At 38.3% G+C, this 18134-nt stretch overlaps 1 protein-coding gene across 4 annotated transcripts in view; it reads right to left on the minus strand.

The window, feature by feature from the left end:
- Nucleotides 1-18134, minus strand: part of LOC134543297 (long-chain-fatty-acid--CoA ligase 6) — a 124601-nt gene that overhangs the window by 99353 nt on the left and 7114 nt on the right. For all 4 annotated transcript variants that reach the window (XM_063388211.1, XM_063388212.1, XM_063388210.1 and 1 more), the window contains exon 2: nucleotides 3536-3581. The gene's annotated coding sequence lies outside the window, so the exon portion shown is untranslated. The remainder of the gene's footprint in view (nucleotides 1-3535; nucleotides 3582-18134) is intronic.

Raw genomic sequence — 18134 nt, forward strand, 5'->3', positions numbered from 1 at the left:
TAACCACATAATACAGTCCTTTAAAGAAAGTACAATTTATTACTAAGACCAAAAAAAAAAAAATAGAGCTTGTATAACTCAGTACATGTAATAAAAGTAAAACTTCTTTGGCAATTCAAGCCTCGACTCTTTAGTATATCGTAAGGGGTAAAATGAGAGAGAGAGTGAGAGAGAGTGAGAGAGAGAGAGAGAGAGTGAGAGAGTGAGAGAGTGAGAGAGTGAGAGAGTGAGAGAGTGAGAGAGTGAGAGAGTGAGTGAGAGAGAGTGAGAGAGTGAGAGAGATTGAGAGCGAGAGAGAGAAATATAAACTTTCTAAATAAACACGAGTTAATAAAATTATTACTAACTGTTGAAATACACCACAAATTTTTTTTTTAAAATAAATATAAAGCTATGATTGATTATAATAAATAAGTTTTTAATTTAATTTTATATTATGTGTAGAATAGATATAATCGAGCATTTTTATAGGCTGATTTTGTTGTTCTGCAAACATCACCTTATTGAGTTACAGTGCAACATATTCTGCCAATAGACTACACAGACATACTGCAATGCATTCATAGGCATTGATAATGTTCTGCCGTCGAATGAATGAACGACAACAATGTCCGCCGCTCCGCGAAGCGAAAACTAAACGGCACGGACCTTCCTCACGGTAATTATTTACATTACAACCACATTGCCACAAGTGAAAATAAAAGCATTCAATATTCTAGGCACGGGATTTGTTAAACTTTTTTTTTTAAACTAGCTTATTCTTAGTTGGACTCAACATATGTCACGCTCGTGGGCTCATAATAATAATAATACGATGTGTGATACAGTTAATCAAAAAATAATACGCGACAAATATTTACCCCATCAAACTGAAGCGTGAAAAGCATTATACCAGCAAAACATATTTAGTTACACGGCTAAAAAAATATTCATATAAAACTGTTTAACAATACTGATATACACAAGTAATTAAAATAATACGTAATTGAAAAACACAATTTCCTTGCGCGGTGCACTACAATAACCTCAAACCCCGAGTTCTCTGCACCGTCCGCAACCTACTAGCGTCAAAAATCGTTTCACGAAAACGTTGCAGCTGACTGGCAGCTTGGTGGAAACAACAACATGTTGCCCCTAAATACCAGTACCAACCAAACCTAATGCGGACAAAAGGTCCAAGCTCCCTAATTGCTTAGTAGAATTTTTTCTATCTGTCCAACTCTTCTTCCAGGACCATCCTTCTTTTCCTGTGCTCAACCTGCCTGTTATTAATGCATGATATTTTTGCATCCCGCATGAAAGTGCCCAGGGTTTTTCCCTCTGTCTATGGAGGTTTTACCTGGGCCCAACTTATCTAGTAATTAGTCTAGAGTTAAGATAGGGGAGTTAACCATGGCGCCAATTGCGGCCATGGCTGGCCAATCCCCGAGCAAAAGCACACGATGCATGCCTCCGTTTCTGCATGGCTTAAACCCAGCATGATTAGGCGTAAGGGCTTCGGCCTGGGACGCACCTAGAGTCTTCCCTAACCCAGACCCCTCCCAAACAAAATACACTTAGTTTTAGTTAGGTTACGAAAAAAAAAAAATTAAACGTTGCATTAAAATTCGGCCTTGAAATTTTACTTCCATCACGCCCAAAGAAGTTTCACTTCAGAGTACATTTAAAGCAAGAAAAATTGAATATAATGCATATTAATGCTTTACATATAAAATTCGTGCTTTGAAATACTCGCGGACATTTTCAGTCTTACGTTCAAGTCCTACAAAACAAGTGAGTAGGCAACTAGCAAAGCAGACAAGCATTTACGTTGCATATACACTAGGTGGCAGCGGTGTTGCTAGTATTTAGGTCGCTGGAACAGCTACTAATCGTTTACGCAGCCCCAATTTTTTTTTATTGTTCTGGACGAGTTGTGCTTGGATAAAAATCATAAAATTTCTGATTGAACAGAAGGTTAATGTATTGAGCTTAAGTTTGGCGACGTTAAAGTGACCAAAATCAGTTAATTTGAAATATACAGATACAAATACCATACTTTACGCTTTACTGGCGTTAAACTTTAAATTGTTCAATAAATCCATAGAATTTAGCTGGAAAACCTGATGGTTGGGCGGAAGCTTTTAAAGGAAACTATCGCCTAACGACTAATACTTTTCTCTCGATTATAATGAGTCTACAGTTTCAGTTCATGGGTCGAAATTGATCATGTTAACATGCACATGAACACGAACATGCTAACAATGTAAACATCTACAACTAATCAAGGGATTGTCTCATTGTCTCATTTTACCCACAATGATATCACTAGTTTGAAATTCATATTGATTATTGCAAACTATTCATATTTAGCAACCTAAGATTGCAGGCAAACCGAATTTTTTCTGCATTGTTGGGTTGTTCACTAATTTCACATTAAGGTTATGGTGTTACAAGTCATGTGATTTGATAGTCTCAGTTTTACCCTTAAGTTGTGCAAATGTTTCAGACACCAAAATTAAAGAATATACAATTATTTCTCGTCATAAAAAAACACATGAAAATTATCTGAAATCGTCAATAGTACATGAAACTACTATAATACCGACATTTACAATTTAACGGACAAAATTAAAAACAAAACTTTTTCACTGCCGTTTTATAAAACTTCATTCTTATTTTAGCTAATGTATCTCATTTTAGTATGTGGTTGTAGAAAAATATAAATTATAAGAATTGCATGAAACCTTTACTTCTTCTTACAAACAAAACACCCAACAATTTTATACTACACTATATGGCAATCGCACAGAAAATACAAGAACGTTCAGCTAAATAAATGAAGCAACATATTCAAACAGTAGTTCGGTGAAAACTTGCACCAGATAGTTGATTACAAACTATAATTATATTAACATAAAATAGAAAATGAGTCACATATTGAACAATCTTTTTGGCACAGTATAAATACTATTGAGTGCGGCACATAACCGAACGATTATTACGTACGATAAATAATTACATTATGACATTAAATAAATGAAAATAAAATGATTAGTTTTACGAATTATAAAAAAAAATGCATGGAAACCTTTAACGTATCCAATGCCGACAAGCAAATTATCACATATTACGCAAAAACAGTTTATTGAATGGTACTCACAAGTTTTGGAGCAGTTTATAGCTGCACGTTTTCAACTAAAGCTTAGCAATTACTTGACAGACTAGTGCATTATCCTAACAAAGAACAAGCAGCAACATTAATTCATTACATGTATTTAACTTCAAACCATCCTCAGTTAATTCCCGTACCACATAAAAATATATTTGTTTCGATTCGATTTCTTCAAAGCTGCAATCAAGTAAAACATTGCACGCTAAATAAAGAACTACGTAATCATAATGTAATGCAATTTGCAGTATTAAAATTCAAACAATTAAAATATTCCTAGTCAATACCTGCAAATAGCCTAAGAGGAGAGGTATTTACGCTATGAGGGAAATTAGTGAATAGTAAGGAAAATGAGTTAAAAAAATATTTTCTGTGAAAACTCACCGTTACTGGTAATCAGTAGTCAAGAAAACATAGTCCCCGTTATGACCTGAAACAAAACCACAAATAAAAATTAACATTTCACACTGTCACTGTTTATGCTAACAAAATGCAAAGTCCAAACAAATAATGCAAATAGATTTTTTCTTCGATTAAAAAAGAACACATATAGTACAGATATTAATTTTGATATAAAATAAATAACATTTCAAAAGTTTCTGCAACCTTCAGAAAAACATTCATTGCAAATGTGTTATTTGAACGGACAGTTAAAATTATTCTAAAACACTTTATATATCCTAGTTTTTAAAACCTGCCATTTTAACAAAATGTTTGGTATCCACCTCAAATGATGAAGGCCCGCGCAAAATAACGATTTTTAAAACAAAACAATTAGCGACGATGATTTTAGTGAGTGTACTTTTTTACTCTATATTCGTAGAAACATGTTTTATGTTTAAAATATTACAACTAAAATACATAAATAAAAATTTATATATATCCTCACTATTTAATGACATATGTGTTATACTTTGTATAAAATACACTGCGATATATACTGTGTTATGATTCTTATAAGTAATATTTTTTCAAGTCTATTTTGCATATTAGTTTTCATTTAGTACTTTCTATAATTTTTTTACAAATTTTGTTTACATGTTTAGGTTTTTATTTATATGTTATTATTTATGATTTTTTTCAATTCTTTGAATATTTGTTTTTGACTTAGTTTTGGAACATTTTTTCTTTGGAAATCAGCGAACTGTGCGGTATTTATCGGTAACCTAACATAAAAGTCGTTAACTTTTCGAAAGAAAATGTTGGCTACCTTTATTTTTATTTATCTATTTATTTGTATTTCATTGCTGGGAATATTCACCATAAATATCCAGCATATCTATTTTCCTATATGGAACAACCAAAACACTATGTTAAAGTGCTTTATCTTTTTATTTTAAAAACTTAATATGTTTAAAGCATCAAAGTATGAGTGTTGACGTCAGTTTGAATGGCAAAAAAACACACATGTGCACACGTCTGCCATGTTTATTTCATTGCTACAAATATAACTCATCATTGTGAAAAAAATTTCCACATTATAATAGTTTTCCTATATACTCAATACCCCATACCGTTAATACACCATTCCATAAATTCATTTAATTCATTTAATTCATTATGTTTAAGTAATTTGTATGTTTTCCCTCAAATTAAAAACTTATTTTTTGATGTTGGCATTTCTCAAGCACTCAGTTCTGTGGCTGTATTCCGCCTGTTCAGTTGCGCCCCCTGGAGCGGAGAGCGCATGAACGTGGAATGGCGCCAAGTAATGAGAAAGCGCTTTTTCTCGGCGGAGAAAGAACTACTTGGATCGGACCACGCCCATGCGACGAGCTGGCCGGACAAACAGCCTGTAAAAAGGTGGGTGGGGGGGGGGGGTGGGGGGGATGAACTCCAGTCCGTGCATAAAATAATACTCGAAACAGCGTCAGGTTTCCATCCAGTAAAGCTGCTGGCATCCGAAAAAACGGAATCTTAAACAGGTTGAATTGTTAGCACATTTAACTGTCGATCCTAGTAAATCCTGCAAAATGATTTCCCCTTATGCCTAATCGAGTTGATTTAACCTGGCTAAAATACTTAATACATTGAGGGATATTCGTAAACTGTGTTTTTTAAAAAAAACTTTAGAGAAAAAAATTGACAGTTTTAGTTTACTACATATCTACTTCACATTTTAACATAATCGCCATTCAGTTACAAGCACTTTTCGCAACGCGCTACCAGTTTCTTCACAGCCTCTGCATAGAAGTTCGCCGCCTGGGAATGAAACGGACGCCTTGGTCATAGGCATCACGCACTTCGAATACGCAATGTGTGTAGCCTAGTACAGGCGCTTAATAAAAAAATCTCCAGAAAACGTCCAAGCAATCTCTGTACTCGAGTCGAAAAATGATGACTATCGTTTTTTGGGACTAAAAGGGCTTAATTTGGTTGATTGAACGAAACTTGGGTCAACAAAGCAAAAATTACTATTGTCAAATGGTTTAATATATATGTGGCGAACTTCTATGCAGAGGGGTTAAAGAAACTGGCGCAGCGTTGCAAAACAAATGCTTGGAACTGAATGGCGATTATGTGAAAAAACATTTTCCGCGAAGTTAATTTTTAATGTCGACCAGAAATTACTTTACGAATATCCAATGACTTTTTTTTTAGTTTCAATAATATATACATACGATTTTGATAAATCAAATCAATTTGGTGCATGGCGCAAGTATGCGCGATTACCAGAAATAAACCAAAGCAGTGCTTTATTTAACGATTAATTCACCTCCGACAGAGTACACAAGCGCCTGCGAGACAGGCAACCAGCCAATCACCACAGCTGAACGGGTGGTGGTCTACTTGGCGTGCAGCATCGAGCGAAATGTGTTCGTTGGCAAGTGAGAGGGTTTGTGATAACGGTCTCAAGTTGTGGGTTCGAGTCCCGATGAATAAACGCTCAAATTTTCGTGATGCATGTTGTAGTGAACTGGTGCGACTTCTAGGAGTTCTTGCACCCCTTCCCCCAAATTTAACTACTCTTTATCAAAAGTGCGTACTTCCCACATGCCATTTATTTTATGGTGTTCCATTTCCAACCAGTACAACGAGATCTCTTGGACATCACACTCATATGCGGTAAAACTAACCACTCATGTACACCACTTTCCCACCTAAATCTATATTATGGCGAGAATACTCCATCATTTACGAGTCTCAGTTAATTATTTTTATGGGTATGTCTGAGTATCATTATTCGGTTAGACCTGATCGCTGAAGAGTCAAGGTTAGGGATGAATTTTCACGTCTAAATGTCTACATCAAGCTATGCAATTTGCACCAAATCAGTTTTAAAATGCCCTATAATCCACTCCCACTGTCGTACGTAGTGATTTGCTCTATGACATCAAAACACTCGGCCTAATTTATAATTTTTAGCAGGAAATTAAAAAACGCCGTGGGGACCTACATTGGTAACCTATTCAATAATCCACTGCAAACTAGACACAGGATGACAGCCTGTACATGTTTGTGACTCTGGTAGTAGCGCGATGATCGAGACCACATGGCGGCCTTGTGCTGCGGCATCGAAGAGGGGGACGGCGCCAGTGTTTACATCTTGTAGTCAGCCCAGGGTGTGTACACGAGCTCGCTCAGGGGGTTAAGGGTCGCATGGGTTACACTCCCTTGAAGTCAAAACACGCTTTGCGTAATTTAGCGCATACACAAAATTTGTATTATGAATTATTATTAATTTCTGCATGCATACAACCAAGACAAGAAACTCGTCAACTTATTCAAACTTCCATTTTTCAGCTTTTATACACACGCCCTTGAGCATGCATGTAACAATATCTTAAGAGGGCTTTATAATGTCACTGTAATTATAACGGTACAGCTTTATAAACTCCTTGGCCCCTCTTAGCCATTTGCCTTACCGGAAAGAATCTTGTCCTTTTCTGTTAAGATTCCTATCACCACATTCGGTGGACAGTTTTGGTAAACTAAGATACTGGTCCTGGCCCCATGCCCCCGACCAGAACATAATGTAGCCGTCGTCCCACCTCCGCCATTACTCTGGGACTCCTCTGGCACCGGAGAACCAGCGGCCTTTGAATATATATACTGTATAGAAGTCGCGAGTGGATAGGATTTACTCTACGTTTTTCAGGAGCGTATGATGAGCAGCTTGGGAACTTCACCGCTGCAGTGCGCTGCCGTAACGGCCTGTATCGTCTTAGGTTGTTATTTACACGTTAGAGAGCAGCTCTGTCGCCCGCTGTCATTCCCCGCACCCCCCACCAATCATTCACTGCAGCTCAATGTCGTTCAACAGGAGGGGGAAGGGGTGTTTGATGAGTTCGACACTTGTCCGCAAGGGACCACCACAAGTCGATGCCCTAGAGATGTGTGGCGATTGCGGCGGTGAATTAACCAACTACCTCAAAACCATATTAGATATTTTAACCTGGGCTGGCGACTTTTATACAGTATATATATTCAAAGCAGCGGCTAGGACCTGTCCGACCCCTGCGAGCTCTGGGGGCTGGCGCCAAGGGCGTAGTCAGTTTTTTTTTTATAATTTAAATTTTAAAATAAAATTGATTGCCACTCTTAAATCCCAAGGAAGTGGACTTTTAGAACTCCAACGTTTACACATAGAATTTTAAGAAATGACAGAATGAAAGGGAACGTTTTATTTTTTGGCTTTTATTCAACTGTTTACAACACTTTGTTCTCATGTCAAATGTTTGATTATTTCGTTTAAATAACTCACAAATACACATATATTAATATCATTAGATACGTGAAACACGCATGTCCAGTTTGTATGAAAGAAATGCATACAGTAACGCGTGTGCAATCCGATATTACATACAGACTACCTGCCGCTTCTATGTGTGAGGCATGTAGGGGAGGAAATAACTTTATTGTAGCCCATTGGGGATTACAAAAATCCTTTATAAAATAATCTATCTATATCCTTATGTAGCGTATGTTGCTGTGATTTACTTATTCTTGTCTTCAATTGTTTAATCCTAGAAGGGAAGGGGTTCGGACCCTCTGGCTACTGCCCTGCTGGTGCGCGCAGTACGCCGCTCTCTGCGCTGATCCACCACAGGGATGCTGCCAGCATTGGAGCCAGCCACTACGGGGCAACGGAAGACTACCATACTGGAAAACTACCATAATGGCTGCATCCCGCCTGGCCTCTTCGAAAAAGGCGGAAAAGAACCATAACGGAAAACTGCCATAAATTTAAAGGACGATGCGGAATTCTACCATATTTTCTTATACATTCCATGGAATTAGAACAGCTGCTTTTCACTCGAAGTAGTGTGAAGAATACATCGCTAAGTAGCGCTGCTAACCCCCTAGTTGTTTCTTAGGTTAAGTCAAAAGGTTACAGATAGCGCTTCTGACGGTGACTATCTGTAGTTCCAGTCATAAATTAACTCAACAGATCGCGCACTAACAGAAACAAATGTTTCCAAAAATGGGTTAAAGGAAGCAACACTGTATACTTATAACTACGATCTGTAAAAATAAAAATATGGTAGTTTTCCATTATGGCACATTTCCTCCTGTTTTGACGGGGGTTGACGGAAGACTGCCATACTCGAATACTACCGTAATCGAAGAATTCCGCTGAGGGGCGACGGAAAAGTGACAATGTAAAACTATCGTAAGTTAAAACGCGACCATACAGTCCTAATACTCTAAAGACATGATTAAATTATGTCTGTTATCTTATAAATAATTTCTATAAATGTCTTGTCATTCTAATTAATGTTTTAACTCCAGGTCACTAGTTGAAATTAAATGCAATCTAGTGACCGAAAATCACTATTACCTTACAACTGACGGTTAAGTAAGTAAAATATTGCATGATTTATATAATATGTTTGAAATTCCACGAAAGATTTATCACCATCAGGTGTATAGTCATCTATAGTACTGAGGTGGCAATTCAATTGAGTTTATTTTACATCATGTCGATCAAAATAACGATACACTAAACTTAAGCACGAGTTATTTCACAAAAAAAAATGTTTACGTTGTTTACGTTACTACACCTTTAATAATACCCCCATTATGTTTCTGATGGGCTGACTTCACTACGACCTTACTTCTTAATGGCTGTGGTGTTGTTTTTGTCATCTCGGGGTTGTTACAGGGTATTGTGATTCCAGCATTATGTTTTTAACATGTGCTGTGAAAACCAATAGAAAAGTATTTTAACATATATATGTGCAGAAAAACGATTGCCATTTAGAATAGATCAAAATCACGAATATGAATACGGAATAGTGAGAGCGATTCATGTTTGCTGTTTAAGTTTTATTGATTAAGTAGTTGTGACATTAGGCCTATATTTTAACTGCGTCAGTGACAACGATATCATTTCAGAATATTAATTTATGAAAGCCATGAAATCTATTTTATATTTTCTTACCAGGAGAATAGCCTATTTCCGGTATTATTTTTCTTCTTATTCTGAAATGCTTGCTTGTCCGTAAACATATTAATAGCGAGGTCAATGCAGACTACAAACACAACGCCACAGTAGAGCGACAATATGAAAGGAATTTGCCATGACCTACAGTAAGGAACCATCCTACCAATTTTCTACAAAAAAAATCGGTGGGGCTGTATCGAGTCACGGCCGTTGGCTTCACGTGAAACTTCTATGTCAGCGAGTCGCTTTTAGTGTAATAGTTTAAAATTGAAATAATAAAAACGAGACATTATCTACGTACTAAATATTTTAATTCAAAACAGACACTATTCATTTCAATTAATATTCGACGAAAATGTTTAACATTGGCCTGTGATATGATAAATGATATACCGAAGGTATAATGTAAAATAGAATGTTTTTTGGTGAACGTACAATCTGTATTGCCCAGTGTTGTCGGTTCTCTATACACAAACACACGAATCACCGCGCTATCATGTCTTAGTCGTGAGTTACACTGAACAGAATTTTTTTCCTAACCTAAATTAAAACTAAGTGTACTTATTTGGGAGGTCTAGGTAGAGAAGACTCTTAAATGCGTCTCAGGCCGAAGCCTATATAGTTAGGAAAATGTCAAAGAAAGATGATAGAGACCTTTTTGTCTGTTCTGTTACCCATATGTTTCGCTGTGATTTTTAAGACGCTTCAAGTCAAAACGATATGACAATGGCCAGCCGGGATTTGAACCAGTGTTCTCTGGGATACTAATCTATAGTGTCTTACGACTCGGTCCATAAACTTCGATAATGTATCTTTTCTCATCTTCAGATTGCCTTGTAGTGATGCTTCATGCTACAGGCGTGAGTGTACGATAATTGCATAACATTACAAATACATAGTTTCAAACTGTAGTACTCCATGTAGGCTATCATCACATGTCTTGAATAATTATTGGCATCTAATATTATAAGTACAACATTCATAAATTACAGTCACGAAAATCTTAATTCACGTCTTTTGAGTATATCATGTAGTAGTGTGTGTAACTACATGTGATTTTGTTTACAAATTTACCATGGGTGTAAAGAGTATTTGTGGAAGGGGAGGACAGAAGCCAGTCACTCTCCTCTTTCACAAAAATAATGCTTGAAAATACATTTTTAGGCTATTTGACAATCCCTTAAGTGCTTTTGAAACTCCTGCTATTGTAAATTTTGTAAAATAATTTTTTTTTTTCTCTAAACAAATCTGGCCACCCTAGCCCCTCACCACCACTCCACTTTTTTTTTACTACGATCTTGACACTTATTGATACAGAAGGAGGTTCCTCTTTTGAGTAAGCTTCTGTGCACTTATACCTGTGCCTTGTTAATAGAAGTGTAAACAAATATACACATAAAACAAATCAAAATACAGTATCTAAGTGAATCACAAAAACAGTGTACCTAGTTCATAGAATAAAAATTCAACCGACAAACATTTTTAATAATAGGTAAATTAATTCAGGATGTAGTTTCGGACATACGGTATTACTCATTAAACTGTATGTCATGAGAAACCTCAATTCTGTTTGTGCTTTAAGAAGGGAATAGATCTCTCCCAAAACGTCGCAACTGTTGTCCTAGGAAAAACATACTGATTTATTCTGTGCTACCATCGTTGTGGTTTTCAAAATATCTGTTTTGTCGCTCAACTGTTGCTTACGATGTTTGTCTGTGCTATCGTCGCTTTGTAACATCGCTGGGTTCTGTATATCCGTTTTTCCCTTCTAATTTTGATCTGTTAAGTTTCATCGTTGGTTTATTCTGTTTGCTGTTGTGCACCGTAACTTTCATTTGTAAATGGAACAGAAATATTCATATAAATTTAAGATATTTGTTAATTTGTACATTTACATGAAAATAACTGTATCACTACAAAATAGTGTTCCCCCAGTACCTCCAATATTTAAAAGTTATTTGTAAACCCTTGTTTAAATAGCTTTCCAGTATTAACTGCACATATTAAGCACGGTAAACCCCGAATTCCAATTTTTGTTACAATTAAAATTGAAAATATTTAAACAGCGATGTCACTGCGATGTGCACAAATATTAAATAAAAACTTTCTGTAGTAGTGTACTCAAAGAAGTTCATGTTTAATAATCCCGATGATTTAATTAAGTTTGAGGATTTCATTGCATGCAATAAAACAATTATGTTCCTGCTTAACCCTGATGTAAGCTATTACCAATAATTCTGTACTCAGGAGTACTGCAAGTTCCAATAAAATATATTTGTATTCAAATAATGTGAATATTTCTCAATAGGTAAGCAAATCTCACAAAACTAGTGTCATCCAAATTCTTAGTCTTCAGAAACTGATCGATTTAAGGTCAGTACTATCATTACCTAAAAATCCTGCGATGTCAGTATGAAATGTATCTTTTAATTTGACATATCCTACACTATAATTGATTTAGTACTTAATTTAAGATTTTGAAAATGCCTATTTGCAAACAGTTGTTTGAACAGCTTTCCAGTATTAGCTGCGCATATTAAGCACGGTAAAACAAAACAAAAAAAAGCCAAAAGTGAAATAACAAGGTTAACTTTTGGCTTTAAAACCAAATAAATAAAATGTTATACAATAACTTCATACTTGTAAGCACACACATATTTTAACTTAACACACTCTTTTAATATCTAACATTTATTTCAAAATAACTTTACCATCTACCATCGACATATTTGCTTACTAGTCTGTAGTTCTATATAATTATTGTACAGCGGGACTAACTTTTTTTGCAGAAAATAAACTAAAAAATTGCCAGACTAGTACAAATTATATTTCACTGTTATGAAATTACATAATTCGTGCTGAACGAACAACATAAGAATACATAAATTTGTTCGTTACCGAGGTTAGATGTTACTACACGTACTGCACGTGTTATTGACACACGAAACTCCAGTAAACTCGTGGAATAATATCATGTCAGTGTTAAGAAGACTGCCAGTATCCGCTCTACCACTCTGGTTCTGGGGGTAGAGCGCCTGCCTTGTGACTTGTAGGACCCGGGTTCGCGCCCCGGCTCCTCCATGGCGGATTGCCCAGACAAAATGGTGGCATTTTCTCTGGTAGGAATACAATCCCTTGTAACAAGTCAGGCTACCAAAGAAACGGTGGGTGGAACAGAAAAAAACATTCCAGATGGCTTCCAAATGGGGAGCCCGTTTCTTTTCTTAGGGCTCCCCATGCGGGTTTCTCCGGGGGAACGGAGATTTGCAAAAATATTTTTTGTAGTTTTGTAGAGTTTTAGTTTTTATAAATAAAGATTTTGTACACAAAATATTTGAATTAAGTGTGTATCAGTCAGTGAGTTGTTGTCCTAAAAATATTATTTCTGAAAAACCACGTAGTTTTCTATCGGGAAGATCGTCTTTAACACACACAGTATTATGTGTATGTATTTGTAAGATAATTAAAACAAATATAAACCAAGCATTGTTTGACGAAGCCTAAAATTGATTTTTTTTAATAATATGATTGGGTTTGCTCATGTTGAAATAAATAGAATATTTTATTTATATCTGGATTTTATACTGCCGCGCACGCGTGCGCACACATGTGTGTGTGCGTGTATGTGTGTTTTAATTATCTTACAAAGAGACGCTTTACAGTCAAATTTGCAATTTCATGATGTTCCGCAATGTAGTAGTTTATCTAAACTACTCTTTAATATTTAATAGATTATATTTAATGATTTTATGAAGCTAGTTACATTACGATTTTACGAGTAAGGCCGTTTTCCTCTTTCCTCATTCCTCATTATATGTTTTTTTTTAAACGTCGTAATAAGAATACAGTGCTGCTTTCTTCTCGTCGGCGATCTGGACGTTATTTGTAATTGCAACTATCACCGTCATAAGCGCTATCTGTAAGCTTTAAAGTCAACCGGAGAAACAGCTAGAGGGTTGACAGCGCTACCTACCGAGTATTCTATACACTACTTCGAGGGCAATGCCGCTGTATACGAAAATATGGCAGAACTCCGTCTCGTCCTTTGAACGTGTGGCAGATTTCCGTTATGGTACTTTTCCGCCTTTTTCGAAGAGGCCAGCGGAATACTGCCATTATGGTAGTCTTCCGCGACCCTGCCACTACTCCAGCACTCCGTGGGCACAGCGCTGCGTGCACACTTCTCCCAGCCTCACCCGCCGTGGCTCGCCGTCGACGTCTGTCGCGCGCGGCGGTCAGCAGGTCGCGGGGTTGGAATCTCGCGAAGGACCGAGGCTCGTGTTCAGAACCTGATGCTTTCTCCCCCAAGCGCGGCTCCAGAGGAAGGGCGCATGGGGCGACAGCCCCTTCCCAACCCAAATTTTACTCCTTATTTCTTTGTAGGGAATATTAATGTTAAATACTTTCGTTCAATCAAAATTTGTACGAAAATACTAAATTTCAGTATTTGAGACCATATATTTTGTGAATATCCCAAGGACAATCATGATTATTAACTGCATCCTGCTATGTGTGAGAGCCCTGCCCTGTCTTCCTGGAGCCGCCATTGGACCCCCCCCCCCCCCGGCCCAGTTTTAAGTTACGTTCAGAACGATACATACGGGAGGGGGGGGGAGAGATCTGTTCAGGCTTGGTCTTTAACGCCGAGCTGTTGATTTCATTGTCTCCTTGCATATTATGTTGTTGGGTCACAAATGTAGCCTACTCACTGAATATTTACTCAACGTTATTTCCAGCTGTCACGTTAAGTGAGCATAGTTGACTTTTTGCCGCTGGAACCGCTGAGAACATTTGAGACGAATTTCAAAATGTAAGTAAAACTCCTTCAGACAATGAAGCCCATATGATAGTTTGTACAAAAAAAAGGGGGGGGGGGGGGGGGGAGGTGTTGTCTTGACCCGAGAGTATGGGCATTTTTTAAATATTTTTGAAGACGAATGGAACACTGGAAGGAAAGAAAGATACCTGACTGCAATATAATTTTTTTTTTCTTTCTCTGGGAGTTTGAGGGGGGGGGGGGGGGGAGGGGACGCCTTGTCCCCGGGCATGGGGCGCCCTTGACCTCGGATAGTAGTAATGAAAAGAAAACGAAATGCCCATGTCGGCGTGCGAGACAGGCCTCCTCTCGGATTCGCCGCAGACGTACCTTCAGCTGGCAAAGGCCCCGCCAATGAGGAACCGGCGCGGGAAACTGGGTCGCGCGCGCGGAGCAACTACGCGGTAGTAGGGACGACCTCTACACGGCGCCGATCAATAGCAAGCAGCACGACGGCGGGCGCCCTAGGGTGGCCCTGCAACTCGCCACTGGCTCGAGACCAGGCAACGCGAGACCAAGGGGGGCGTCGACTGTCGCGGGAAGTAGAGGGGGGAAGTTAAGTCCCCACACACACAAAAAAAACTTGTCTTTTTTAGCACGTGCCTGCATCCGGCGCGTGACGAGGCGCAGTCGCTCGCAGACACGCCTCGCATCTGCTGGGCTCGTGGATTGCAGCTGCGTTAAGGCCCCTGCCTACCCGGCCACACGCACGGTGCGCACAGCTTCAGGGAGGAAAAAACAACGCGATTTGAAAACTGCTCGAGATATCCGTGTGGGGGTCTGTTTACGAAAAACATTTAAGAATTCGGAGGTAGGCCTCTTAAGGATGAACACTTTTACATCTACCCTGAGAATGGAGTCTACAATGACGACTGAAAAGTCTTGAGAAAAATTATAACTCTAAGAAACCTCAACCCTACGATCCAAACAAATATTTTCAACAGAATATTTCAGTTAGGACGTTATACATCTCATTTTATTTTTACTTTGTTATGAATTACTAATTGTATTACGTAATAACATTTTCGTATGGATAATACTTTTTTCTTACACATTGTGTATTTGTAACGGTGACTGCTACAATAAATGCTAAAACTGTAGCCAGAGTTATTGATTAACTGTGCGTGTTTCACTTAAATCCAAATGCAATATTAGATAGCTAATTAAAAAGTGAACGATACCTTCGAAAAAATTTAAGAATTGTACTTTGCATTTTAACGGGGAAAAAAAACCGCAGTCCCTTACACGTAAACCAGATACTTATTGCATGTCTCATTCATACCACTCGTATTTTTGAAACAGTGACACCGTATCACAGCCATCAATAATACCGGTTATGTTGGGAGGTCCGAGGTGGTAGAGTAGTCAGACCGCTCGCCTTGCTTCAAGAAGATCCCAGTTCGATTCCCGGCAGACGTTGACGTTGTCAGGTGGGTTTTCTCGGATGATGAAACCGACCCGGTGAGGGAAGCCCGTATTAACCAATCGAATCTCTGAGGAGCACCGCTGCCCGGTTACCGGATGATCAAGGTTCTCCGCGATATGAGAAAACAAGGGTGGAAAAGTGTAAGAGAAATAAGGTTCAAGAGTATGGTTTCTTCAACTACTCTGAAGATAAAATACACATGACGTAGGTCATTTAAGATGACTGAATAATGAAACGGGAGTGTTGACTGAATGAATTCGGCGTGAGCAAACGGGAGAAACCCGAGAAAACCCACCGGATCTCGGCAACGTCCGCCACGTTTCTCACGGAAAATTTATCCCTGATCGTCTGAGGGCGGCGAGTGATCTAACATCGTCGTCAAACCATAAAAAAAAAATCCCCCCCCCGGTCCCATCTTTTACAACCTTGTCTGGGTGCAGTCGAGGACTGTGGACGGTTGTTGTCGCGGTCAAAGTCTCAAAGTCTGGGGACCACTACGATTTTATCTCCTCCAAGCTTCACCTCTGCCCTTCAACCTTCATACGACCTTACGACCTCACAAAGTGTCGAACGCTGCATTGACCACGTTCCGTCCCTTGCATGTGCGCTGTGAGCTTTCAGGAGAGATGAGTAGGTGTTTGTCTTAGAGTGAAAACCCTATTCAAGTGTTAATCATAAAATAATCCAGTTTACCTAATGCATTAGGACTTTTTTTGTTGTGTTAACTGACGAACGTAACACAATATCAGCTAGAAGCCTTTGTGAGAATAATTGCTGCTTTCTTAACTAACATTTTAGTATTACGTAAAAAGTTTCTACATGTTGAGTAATTTGTATTCCAGAGAATTAAAATTTAGCAAGAAAACAGAAAGTTTGAGCAACAGTAATAACAATATTACAGAATGGCAGTTCCTGTCTTGAAGGTGTGGCCGTTAATTCACTGGGTTTTTGTTCTTGTGTAATGTTTGACGAACTGCGATTCGCCACATTACTGTCCGGCTCCGCTGTCATGTTGACGTGGGCGTCTGGAGCTCGCAATGAACAGGATGGCTTCGCTTCTGGATGCTTAGACATTCTGTGCTCGTGTTCCACGAGCAAGCTCCTGAAAAGGGCCCCGCCCAACTTGGACACTCCCAGCTTAATTAAACCCACTTTTCTTTTGCAACTGTAAAATGTGCGTAGTTTGCCGTCGGCCGGTGGGTTTTCTGGTATGTTTGGTATTCCTGTTTTTCCCCCTCCCCCCACAAATGCCTTCTGTCACCGCTTCACTTCGCTGTGGTACTCTTCAACGGGAAGCCTAAGATGTCCATCAATTTCTGTTCCTGCCCGAACACGCCCGAATATTCACCTTCGGCCAACCTCGGGTTTATTTATATATATTTATATTTCTGTTTATTTTAATGTAGCTTTACTAACCTAACTAACCGTCCATAGTGTTTTAAAGTTTTTTAATGTAGCTAACCTAACTGACCACTTTTAATATTTGAATTCATTTTTCCTGCGCAAAAATAAAACAAATCCCGAAGTTGGCCGAAGGTGAATATTTGGGCGTGTTCGGGCAGGGACAGAACTTGGACATCTTAGGCTTCCGCTCTTCAACCGTGTCTTAAATAAATTTATGCTCGCTATGTGCGCGATGTTCGCTACGTGAGTAAAATACATATAGCCAGCTGCATCTCAGGTGTCACTGGCCACACAAAGCTGAGTTCGCTATGTTCGCTATGTTGACGTCGTCACCAGGTGTTTGGTTCTCAGCTTTTTTTTTTTTTTTTTTAAAGTCGCTGACTCCGCGCATGCGAAGCTAATCAAAAACATCTATTTTCGCGCGGGACTGTGCTGCACTTTTGAGTTTGCTTTTCATGAAGTTAAATTTCTCTCAGTATTGTGCTTTAAGTAGCCAAGGATTATGAAGGAAAAAAAAACATGTTTATGGAATAAATCTATGGAAGAATATAGAAGGCAATGCCTGGGATTTGATTACAAGGAAAAGCTACCAAACTGAGTTTAATTTATCCTGAAATAATCCATAAATTTGGTTTCGACGTCATTAGCAACGGCTTCATCAAATGATCAAATTCTTCAAATTCTTTTGTTTTCAAATTAAATTCATGAACCCATTTATTTTTACGTTCACAAGCTGCGAGAGCCAGCAGAATATCATCATAGCCGTTGTACACACATTTCCGCGTGTGGCATCTGTACCGACAACTTCCACTTACCCTTCTGGCAAGCAGATTTACACAGCTCTCACTTCTAAACATAATAGTTTAGCAATTGCCATTTTTAAGTTCTTTGAGTAATTAAGCAATTTTCAAGTTTTAGTGTCGGCAAACCTCCAAAGTAACGTTCTATA

The sequence above is a fragment of the Bacillus rossius genome (assembly GCF_032445375.1).
Source record: "Bacillus rossius redtenbacheri isolate Brsri chromosome 9 unlocalized genomic scaffold, Brsri_v3 Brsri_v3_scf9_2, whole genome shotgun sequence".
Lineage (NCBI taxonomy): Eukaryota > Metazoa > Arthropoda > Insecta > Phasmatodea > Bacillidae > Bacillus > Bacillus rossius.